This window comes from Triticum aestivum, chromosome 4D (assembly GCF_018294505.1).
Source record: "Triticum aestivum cultivar Chinese Spring chromosome 4D, IWGSC CS RefSeq v2.1, whole genome shotgun sequence".
In the NCBI taxonomy this organism is placed as follows: Eukaryota; Viridiplantae; Streptophyta; class Magnoliopsida; order Poales; family Poaceae; genus Triticum; species Triticum aestivum.
In genome coordinates, this window is record NC_057805.1 from 360,202,631 (window position 1) to 360,213,128 (window position 10,498).

The window sequence follows — 10,498 nt, forward strand, 5'->3', positions numbered from 1 at the left end:
TTTCAAGAAAAGGGCAAAGGGAAGAAGGGGAACTTCAAGAAGAACGGCAAGCAAGTTGCTGCTCAAGTGAAGAAGCCTAAGTTTGGTCCTAAGCCTGAGACTAAGTGCTTCTACTGCAAAGGGACTGGTCACTGGAAGCGGAACTACCCCAACTATTTGGTGGATAAGAAGGATGGCAAAGTGAACAAAGGTATATTTGATATACAGATTACTGATGTGTACTTTACTAGTGTTTATAGCAACCCCTCGGTAATTGATACTAGTTCAGTTGCTAAAGAGTAGTAACTCGAAAACGGGAGTTGCAGAATAAACAGAGACTAGTAAAAGGCGAGGTGACGATGTGTGTTGGAAGTAGTTCCAAGATTGATATGATCATCATCGCACACTCCCTGTACTTTCGGGATTAGTGTTGAAACTAAATAAGTGTTATTTGGTGTTTGAGTTGAGCATGAATATGATTTGATCATGTTTATTGCAATACGGTTATTCATTTAAGTTAGAAAACAATTGTTGTTCTGTTTACATGAATAAAACCTTCTATGGTCATACACACCAACGAAAGTGGTTTGTTGGATCTCGATCGTAGTGATACACATATTCATAATATTGAAGCCAAAAGATGCAAAGTTAATAATGATAGTGCAACTTATTTGTGGCACTGCCGTTTAGGTCATATTGGTGTAAAGCGCATGAAGAAACTCCATACTGATGGGATTTTGGAATCACTTGATTATGAATCACTTGATGCTTGCGAACCGTGCCTCATGGGCAAGATGACTAAAACGCCGTTCTCCGGAACTATGGAGAGAGCAACAGATTTGTTGGAAATCATATATACAGATGTATGTGGTCCGATGAATATTGAGGCTCGTAGCAGGTATCATTATTTTCTGACCTTCACAGATGATTTGAGCAGATATGGGTATATCTACTTAATGAAACAAGAGTCTGAAACATTTGAAAAGTTCATATAATTTCAGAGTGAAGCAGAAAATCATCGTAACAAGAAAATAAAGTTTCTACGATCTGATCGTGGAGAAGAGTATTTAAGTTACGAGTTTGGCCTTCAATTAAAACAATGTGAAATAGTTTCACTACTCACGCCACCTGGAACACCACAGCATAATGGTGTGTCCGAACGTCATAACCGTACTTTATTGGATATAGTGTAATCTATGATGTTTCTTACCGATTTACCACTATAGTTTTGGGGTTATGCATTAGAGACAGCTGCATTCACATAAAAAAGGGACACCATCGAAATCCATTGAGACGACGCCTTATGAACTGTGGTTTGGCAAGAAACCAAAGTTGTCGTTTCTTAAAGTTTGGGGTTGCGATGCTTATGTGAAAAGGTTTCATCCTGATAAGCTCAAACCCAAATCGGAGAAATGTGTCTTCATAGGATACCCAAAGGAGACAGTTGGGTACACCTTCTATCACAGATCCGAAGGCAAGACATTCGTTGCTAAGAATGGATCCTTTCTAGAGAAGGAGTTTCTTTCGAAAGATGTGAGTGGGAGGAAAGTAGAACTTGATGAGGTAACTGTACCTGCTCCCTTATTGGATCACAGAAATCTGTTCCTGTGACTTCTACACCAATTAGTGAGGAAGTTAATGATGATGATCATGTAACTTCAGATCAAGTTACTACCAAACCTTGTAGGTAAACCAGAGTAAGATCCGCACCAGAGTGGTACGGTAATCCTGTTCTGGAGGTTATGTTACTAGACCATGACGAACCTACGAACTATGAAGAAGTAATGGTGAGCCCAGATTCCGCAAAATGGCTTGAGGCCATGAAATCTGAGATGAGATCCATGTATGAGAACAAAGTGTGGACTTTGGTTGACTTGCCCGATGATCGGCAAGCAATTGAGAATAAATGGATCGTCAAGAGGAAGACAGACGCTGATAGTAGTGTTACTATCTACAAAGCTAGAATTATCACAAAAAGGTTTTTTCGACAAGTTCAAGGTGTTGACTACGATGAGAGTTTCTCACTCGTATCTATGCTTAAGTCTGTCTGAATCATGTTAGCAATTGCCGCATTTTATGAAATATGGCAAATGGATAAACAAAATTGCATTCCTTAATGGATTTATTAAAGAAGAGTTGTATATGATGCAACCAGAAGGTTTTGTCAATCCTAAAGGTGCTAACAAAATATGCAAGCTCCAGCGATCCATCTATGGACTGGTGCAAGCATCTCGGAGTTGGAATATACACTTTGATAAGTTGATCAAAGGATATAGTTTTATACAGACTTGCGGTGAAGCCTGTATTTACAAGAAAGTGAGTGGGAGCACTACAACATTTCTGATAAGTATATGTGAATGACATATTATTGATCGGAAATAATGTAGAATTATTCTGCAAAGCATAAAGGAGTGTTTGAAAGGAGTCTTTCAAAGAAAGACCTCGGTGAAGCTGCTTACATATTGAGCATCAAGATCTATAGAGATAGATCAAGACGCTTGATAAGTTTTTTCAATGAGTACATACCTTAACAAGATTTTGAAGTAGTTCAAAATAGAATAGTCAAAGAAAAGAGTTTCTTGCCTGTGTTACATGGTGTGAAATTGAGTAAGACTCAAAGCCCGACCACGGCAGAAGATAGAAAGAGAATGAAAGTCATTCCCTATGCCTTGGCCATAGGTTCTATAAAGTATGCCATGCTGTGTACCAGATCTATTGTATACCCTACACTGATTTTGGCAAGGGAGTACAATATTGATCTAGGAGTAGATGACTGGACAGCGGTCAAAATTATCCTTAGTGGAATAAGGATATGTTTCTCGATTATGGAAGTGACAAAAGGTTCGTCGTAAAGGGTTACGTCAATGCAAGTTTTTGACACTAAATCTAGATGACTCTAAGTCTCGGTCTAGATACATATTGAAAGTGGGAGCAATTAGCTAGAGTAGCTCCGTGCAGAGCATTGTAGACATAGAAATTTGCAAAATACTTATGGATCTGAATGTGACAGACCCGTTGACTAAAATTATCTCACAATCAAAACATGATCACACCTTAGTACTCTTTGGGTGTTAATCACATAGCGATGTGAACTAGATTATTGACTCTAGTAAACCCTTTGAGTGTTGGTCACATAGAGATGTGAACTATGGGTGTTAATCACATGGTGATGTAAATTTTTGATGTTAAATCACATGGCGATGTGAACTAGATTATTGACTCTAGTGCAAGTGGGAGACTGAAGGAAATATGCCCTAGAGGCAATAATAAAGTATTATTTATTTCCTTATATCACGATAAATGTTTATTATTCATGCTAGAATTGTATTAACCGGAAACATAATACATGTGTGAATACATAGACAAACAGAGTGTCACTAGTATGCCTCTACTTGACTAGCTCGTTAATCAAAGATGGTTATGTTTCCTAGCCATAGACATGAGTTGTCATTTGATTAACGGGATCACCTCATTAGGAGAATGACGTGATTGACTTGACCCATTCCGTTAGCTTAGCACCCGATCGTTTAGTATGTTGCTATTGCTTTCTTCATGACTTATACATGTTCCTATGACTATGAGATTATGCAACTCCCGTTTACCGGAGGAACACTTTGTGTGCTACCAAACGTCACAACATAACTGGGTGATTATAAAGGTGCTCTACAGGTGTCTCCAAAGGTACTTGTTGGGTTGGCGTATTTCGAGATTAGGATTTGTCACTCCGATTGTCGGAGAGATATCTCTGGGCCCACTCGGTAATGCACATAACTATAAGCCTTGCAAGCATTGTGACTAATGAGTTAGTTACGGGATGATGTATTACGGAACGAGTAAAGAGACTTGCCAGTAACAAGATTGAACTAGGTATCGAGATACCGACGATCGAATCTCGGGCAAGTAACATACCGATGACAAAGGGAACAACGTATGTTGTTATGCGGTCTGACCGATAAAGATCTTCGTAGAATATGTGGGAGCCAATATGGGCATCCAGGTCCCGCTATTGGTTATTGACCGGAGAGGTGTCTCGGTCATGTCTACATAGTTCTCGAACCCAAAGGGTCCGCACGCTTAAAGTTACGATGACAGTTTTATTACGAGTTTATGTATGTTGATGTACCGAAGGAGTTCGGAGTCCCGGATGAGATCGGGTACATGACGAGGAGTCTCGAAATGGTCGAGACGTAAAGATCGATATATTGGACGACTATATTCGGACTTCGGAAAGGTTCCGAGTGATTCGGGTATTTTCGGAGTACCGGAGAGTTACGGGAATACGTATTGGGCCTTATTGGGCCATACGGGAAAGAAGGAAAAGGGCCTCAAGGGTGGCCGCACCCCTCCCCTTGGTTTGGTCCGAATTGGACTAGGGAAGGGGGGCGCCCCTTCCTTCCTTCTCTTTTTCCCTTCCTCTTTTCCTATTCCATATGGGAGGTGGAATCCTACTAGGACTAGGGAGTCCTAGTAGGACTCCACACTTGGTGCGCCCCCTCCTAGGGCCGGCCTCCTCCTCCCTTGCTCCTTTATATACGGGGGCAGGGGGCACCCCATGGACACACTTGATATACGATATTTTAGCCGTGTGCGGTGCCCCGCTCCGCCAGATTACACCTCGATAATACCGTCGCGGAGCTTAGGCGAAGCCCTGCGTCGGTGGAACATCATCATCGTCACCACGCCGTCGTGCTGACGAAACTCTCCCTCAACACTCAGCTGGATCGGAGTTCGAGGGACGTCATCGAGCTGAACGTGTGTAGAACTTCGGAGGTGCCGTGCGTTCGGTACTTGATCGGTCGGATCGTGAAGACGTACGACTACATCAACCGCGTTGTGATAACGCTTCCGCTGTCGGTCTACGAGGGTACGTGGACAACACTCTCCCCTCTCGTTGCTATGCATCACCATGATCTTGCGTGTGCGTAGAATTTTTTTGAAATTACTACGTTCCCCAACATAACATGAGGTGCGGGGAACTCAACGTCCACCCGCATGTTGCCATTACATCAACCTCTCATGTGCAACTTCAACCCTTGCGGCTGTTCAACCTCCATCACCCTTGCAAAAGGGGTGGGAAGCCGAAGACGGCTGCGTGGGGGCTCGCGCAGCCTAACAAGGAACTCCAGCACCGTATCTCCAACATGGCCCTCACATAGGGATGAAGCGGTTGGGGGAGGAGTGACCGAGGCACCACCGCGTCCTCCCCGACCCCAAGCGCCTCGCCGACCATGACCACGTCCTGTGGTTTCGCCTTGTGCACTGGATCCTGCCCCTGCGTTCCTAGTAGAGGTAGAGATACGATGCCGGGAGGAAGCCCTTATGGCCGCCGCCGGAGCTCGACCGTGCCCCCTTCCCCTCACCATGGTTGAAGAGGGATACAAGAAGAAGAAGGAGAGGATGCGTGGGTGAGCCCCTCCCTTCACCTCCGCGCCTCCTTTTATCGCGGAGCGTGGCCGGGGGCTGGCTCCTCACGACCTAGGGGGCAACCGCCCCGCTTCGTCTATCTGGTTTGTCTGCGTCACTGACAGCGTCCAGATTCGCCGACCGCCCTCCTGCGCCAATCCGTGGCACCTTGCTTTCTGCCATGGCACTCATTCCCGAGCCCTACACATCTGCTACCTACCCTACGTAATGCATGCAGCGTACGTGACGGAAACGGCAGGCGTGGTGGGGAGAGTAAAATGGTAGTTACCTCCTCCGCCGGGGTCGTGCGCGGGAACTTCAATTAACTTCCCATGAACGTGGGCATCCCCTGGCCCTTTACGTGGGTAGACCCACGACGTTTGACATCGCACGACTCGCGGGGAAACCGGGAATTGATTCAATTCCAGGTTAATGAAGAAGCAAAGAAGATATCAGGGAAGACATGGATCCCGTCGTGACATGGTTGAGGTGCCCGCCTGTGCATTTGTTAGGGCCTACCCCAACAATGCACGGCAACACGTATGGGCTAGGCCCGGGGGCTCCAGTCGGTGCAACAAACATCCGCGTTTGTTGACCGGACTTATACACAGGCGTGCTAACGGTCATCTATCCAGCACCAACGTGTAACACAAGGTCAAGCCAGATAAGCCGCTCTTCACAAGATCAAGGAGCGTATCAAGAAGATAAATCCAACATACAAGACAAAGATTCCAATAGAAGTGTCCTTTGTCGGCCAGGCAAGGCCGACAAGGTCGACGCAGCAGATATGAGCAGGCCCAAGCCGCGCCAGCCGCGTCTCCGGGATGGCTGGAGACCAAAGCGCGCACCTCTCCAAGAAGGCCCGGCAAGACCTCCCCCCGACAAGCACAAGCCAGTTACCACCGCTCCACTGCACCACGACGCCAGCCACTTATCAGTGCGGTGTCGAGCCCCCAGGCGACTAAGTGGCTCTCGCTAAGCACGTGGCGGCTTGCTGGAAGACAAATCACACCGATTTGACACCCGTCTAGGGGCGTGTCAAGATAATAAGCAGTAGCTAGCTAAGCGACGATATAAGCTTGCCGGGGATGCATCCCCGCACGCCACCTAAGATATCATTTATGGCATTTTGTCCTAAGTGCCAGAGTTAGGTATGATATCACTGTTAGCTATCTAATTGCAAGATAATGTCTGTTTTGCCACTATGGTTACCCCTTGAGCTATAAAAGGAGGTCCAAGGCAACCTAGACAAGGATTGGGACCCTCTCACACTCGCGTAGCAGCTCTCCTCGAGGCCACCTTGCCGGGTTTGGGTGCTGCATGTCTTCGTGTCCCTCCATCCAATCCACCAAAGCAAGAGTAGGGTTTTACGCTTCTCAGCGGCCCGAATCTGGGTAAAAAACCAGAGTCTCGTCGTCATGCTGCCTCACAGCCACCGCTCTTTGTGCAATGTGATCTCCCCCTGCCAAACCACAAGGGGCCCGTGGCCCCATAGGTGATCGTGTGCATCCACCCACGACACTATGACTACATGAATGATATTCAAGTGAACCTTTGGTAATCATGTGATGTTCCCTTTGCTTCGCGATACTTTACGAAACCCGATTTGTATCGGTATCTTCTTGAGTCATCACCATGCTCACTATAATGTTGCTCCCGTTACCGATTTTGTTCTTCTTTCTTGTTGACGTGTTCTGGCATCCCTGTGACATAGTCACTAGTGTCTGGCCAGGCGATGATGGATGTCGTCACACCTAGAGGACCTTAAAAATATCTCTCCATCGTCGGCGGAGCAAATCCCACTCTTGAGCTATCCGGCTACTTGTCAAACTTTTCGGTGAGCCTGAAAGTTGTCGTTATGATCACCTTGTTACATATGACGTTTGAGAAACCCCAAAGCCCACCATCCGGTAGGATGTGACCGAGACACTCTCATGGTCTGAGGAACTAAAACACATGCTAACACTTCGTGTTATAACAGATGATTTCCGACGATATAATCAGAAAGTATACACTACAAAAAAATACACTTCCGTGATGATACGTGTTTGTCATAGTAGGTCACGTTTTCTGTCATGCATGTACATCCATGACGATTTTATGACAGAATCAAGATAGTCATACTTGTGCTGTCGTAGAAGTGTTCCATGACATTACCAAAATTATCATCACAGAAGTGTCCACTTCCATGACGATAAATGGCGCGTCATGGAAGTGCTTTCGTCAAGGGTAACCGACATGTGGCATCCACCGTAACGGGTCGCCGTTAAGCTACCGGGTCCGGTTTTGGATCCGATAACCCGTTAACAGCCCAGACCAATGGGGATTTTCCACGTGTAAAATTCTCAATGGCCAGAGGAACCACGTGTCGGCTCATCGTTGGGACAGATGTCATCCACTCATTGGACATGAGGCTCCTATGATACGTTGACACGTGGCACGGCCCAACAGAGGCACATACCGGTGAAAAGGCCGGCCCATTTGACTTGGTCAAAGGTAGCGGGCTGGCCAACGGAAAGCCTCTTAACGACCTGTTCATATATAGCCCATTTATGGCCCGCAAACTCACGACCCGTTACGGCCTATCCGAATTAAGCCCAGTAGCTTCATCTGGGTCATCCAGTATGAATCCAGCCCGTTGTAACTTCCGGCCGATGTATGGCCCATGACGTCTTTCGGCCCATATGAGGGCCCTTTGTAACTCTTGGCCCATTAATGGCCCGTGGTGAAACTGGCCCGTAATGAATAGTGTACTGCTTTATACCCATTAACGGCCCATTATTCCATTGGGTCGTTTCCAACCCTTGTTATCTTTCGGCCTTCTCAGGGTCCATTTATTCTTGGGCTCATTTCCAGCATTCGGTTACTTACGACCCGTTGCTGGCCTTTTCTGCTTGTGGGCCAAATTCATCATGTGGTTACAGTCGGCCCGTTTGTGGCCCGTTAATCTGTTGGGCCGTTTTCATAGCGTCATCAAATACGGCCAATTAACGTCGGCCCATTATGGTCGGCCCATGAACGGACGATTCCAACTCTAGCTTGTTTACGACCCATAATGCGGTCTGTTATTGGCCCATGTTTGGCCAATCGATCATACGACCTGTAGAAGGCCCATTGTTTCAACAGCCCGTAGGAGGCCCATGGTCACTACAGTAAATATGTAGCCCATGGTTATTGCGACCTAGTTTTAAAAAATGGGTTATTGCGGCCACCAGCAAACGATGGAAAAAGAACAGCACTGACTACAAGCAAACAAATAAACAAGACAACAAGGAAATAAATAAGCAAGCAACTTAAGCTAGGCTATCACGGCTGTTACACATATTACATCCACTAGGCATCAAAGTTCGCCACCAGTGCAAATATAGGGAACAAAGCAGCATATCACATACACTGGATCTCAAAGTTGGCGACCAGTGCAAATAAATGCCGCAGCAAAACAAGTCCAGAACTGAAACCACTTCAGAAGAGCTCAAGAAACAATATCCTGGGTACCCATAATGCTGACAAGATGGTTAGCAAGCTTATTAACTTTCTCTTGTTTGGCGCTTAAATCCTCCAGCACTTGCTGTTGCACCAAAAAGTATGCATCTGAATTCTGTAGGGCCTTCCTCAGTCCTTCGGCTTTGTGTCGCAGCACATCTGATCGATGTCTTTCAACTTGAAGTTGAGACTCAAGAAGACGAACTGATTCAGGCAGCGAGTTCGAAGAGCTTGTGCCAGCAGTAGTGGCCAGTAACTCGAACACTACATCAAGACAGGACTTTTGGGTTGTCTCATTGTCGTCAAGATAGTTTTTATCAGCTTTCTTGGAGACCAACAAGGATGTCTCGCTATCTTGAACCTTATCTGCATTACTTCTTTTACCATTGCATAACGGGGTACTCTTCTCCAATATTTTGTCCACATTCTAAAAGAGAAACAAGCAGACACATCATAGGTTTACCATGTTGTATATGAAACTCATTTTGGTAAATCAGTTCAATAGTAAAGTGGACACGTTAACATCATGAAACAAACATATATCTATGTACCATGGTCACTGTATGGCCTATATCATTCTAGTTTTTGTTTCCAAATCAAGATAGAGACACAATTCAAATAATATCTATTTAAGACAAAGGAGAATAGACAGAATATAAGTGTGGGAAACTACAGAGCAATAACAACACTTGTAATGTGGATGACATGAGAACATAACTGTTTATTCAATTGAAACTGAAATCAACATAGAGCAAGTTACAATAGCAAACCAGTTAAAGAAACATGTTTAAAACATACCTGTTGCGCCATTGGAGTTTCAATTCCATCCTTCAAATTTGAAAATAGTTGGTATGAGTAAATACAGTGATGCAAGAGCAAAGGAGTATGAACCATAGCTACAAAACCTGACCTGAGAACAATTCTTCTTCTGCTTTAAGCGTTGAGTTGGGATTCGGAGTGGTGGTCCTCGTGCTTTGGGCACTGTAGTTCCCTTACTAACTGCTCGTGTTTGGGTGCTCTGTGGTGGAGACAGTGATTGGGTTACTATCTGCTGGGGTTGGGGTTAGAAGGGGTGTAGCTGGTTCTCTGTCCAACTGGGTAGGGGTACAATCTGCGAGAGTCTGGGTTATGTGTGGTGGGCTAGTTCTTGGGCAAGTACAACCGTGGTTCTATCTGCATCGACTGGTAGCACTATCTTTTCTGAAGACCGTGTTGTTACTCCCTTAGATACTGCCATCACCCTTTCCAATTCAAATGGTGTGACGCCCCCAATTTGACCGTACACTAATCATGCACGCAAATGTGTACGATCAAGATCAGGGACTCACGGGAAGATATCACAACACAACTCTATAACATAAATAAGTCATACAAGCATTATAATACAAGCCAGGGGCCTCGAGGGCTCGAATACAAGTGCTCGATCATAGACGAGTCAGCGGAAGCAACAATATCTGAGTACAGACATAAGTTAAACAGGTTTGCCTTAAGAAGGCTAGCACAAAAGTAGCAACGATCGAAAAGGCAAGGCCTCCTGCCTGGGACCTCCTAACTACTCCTCGAAGCCGAACTCCATGTAGCATCATCCTCGGGATCTCTAGCTCCTGGACTCCAGCATCTGGTTGCGACAATC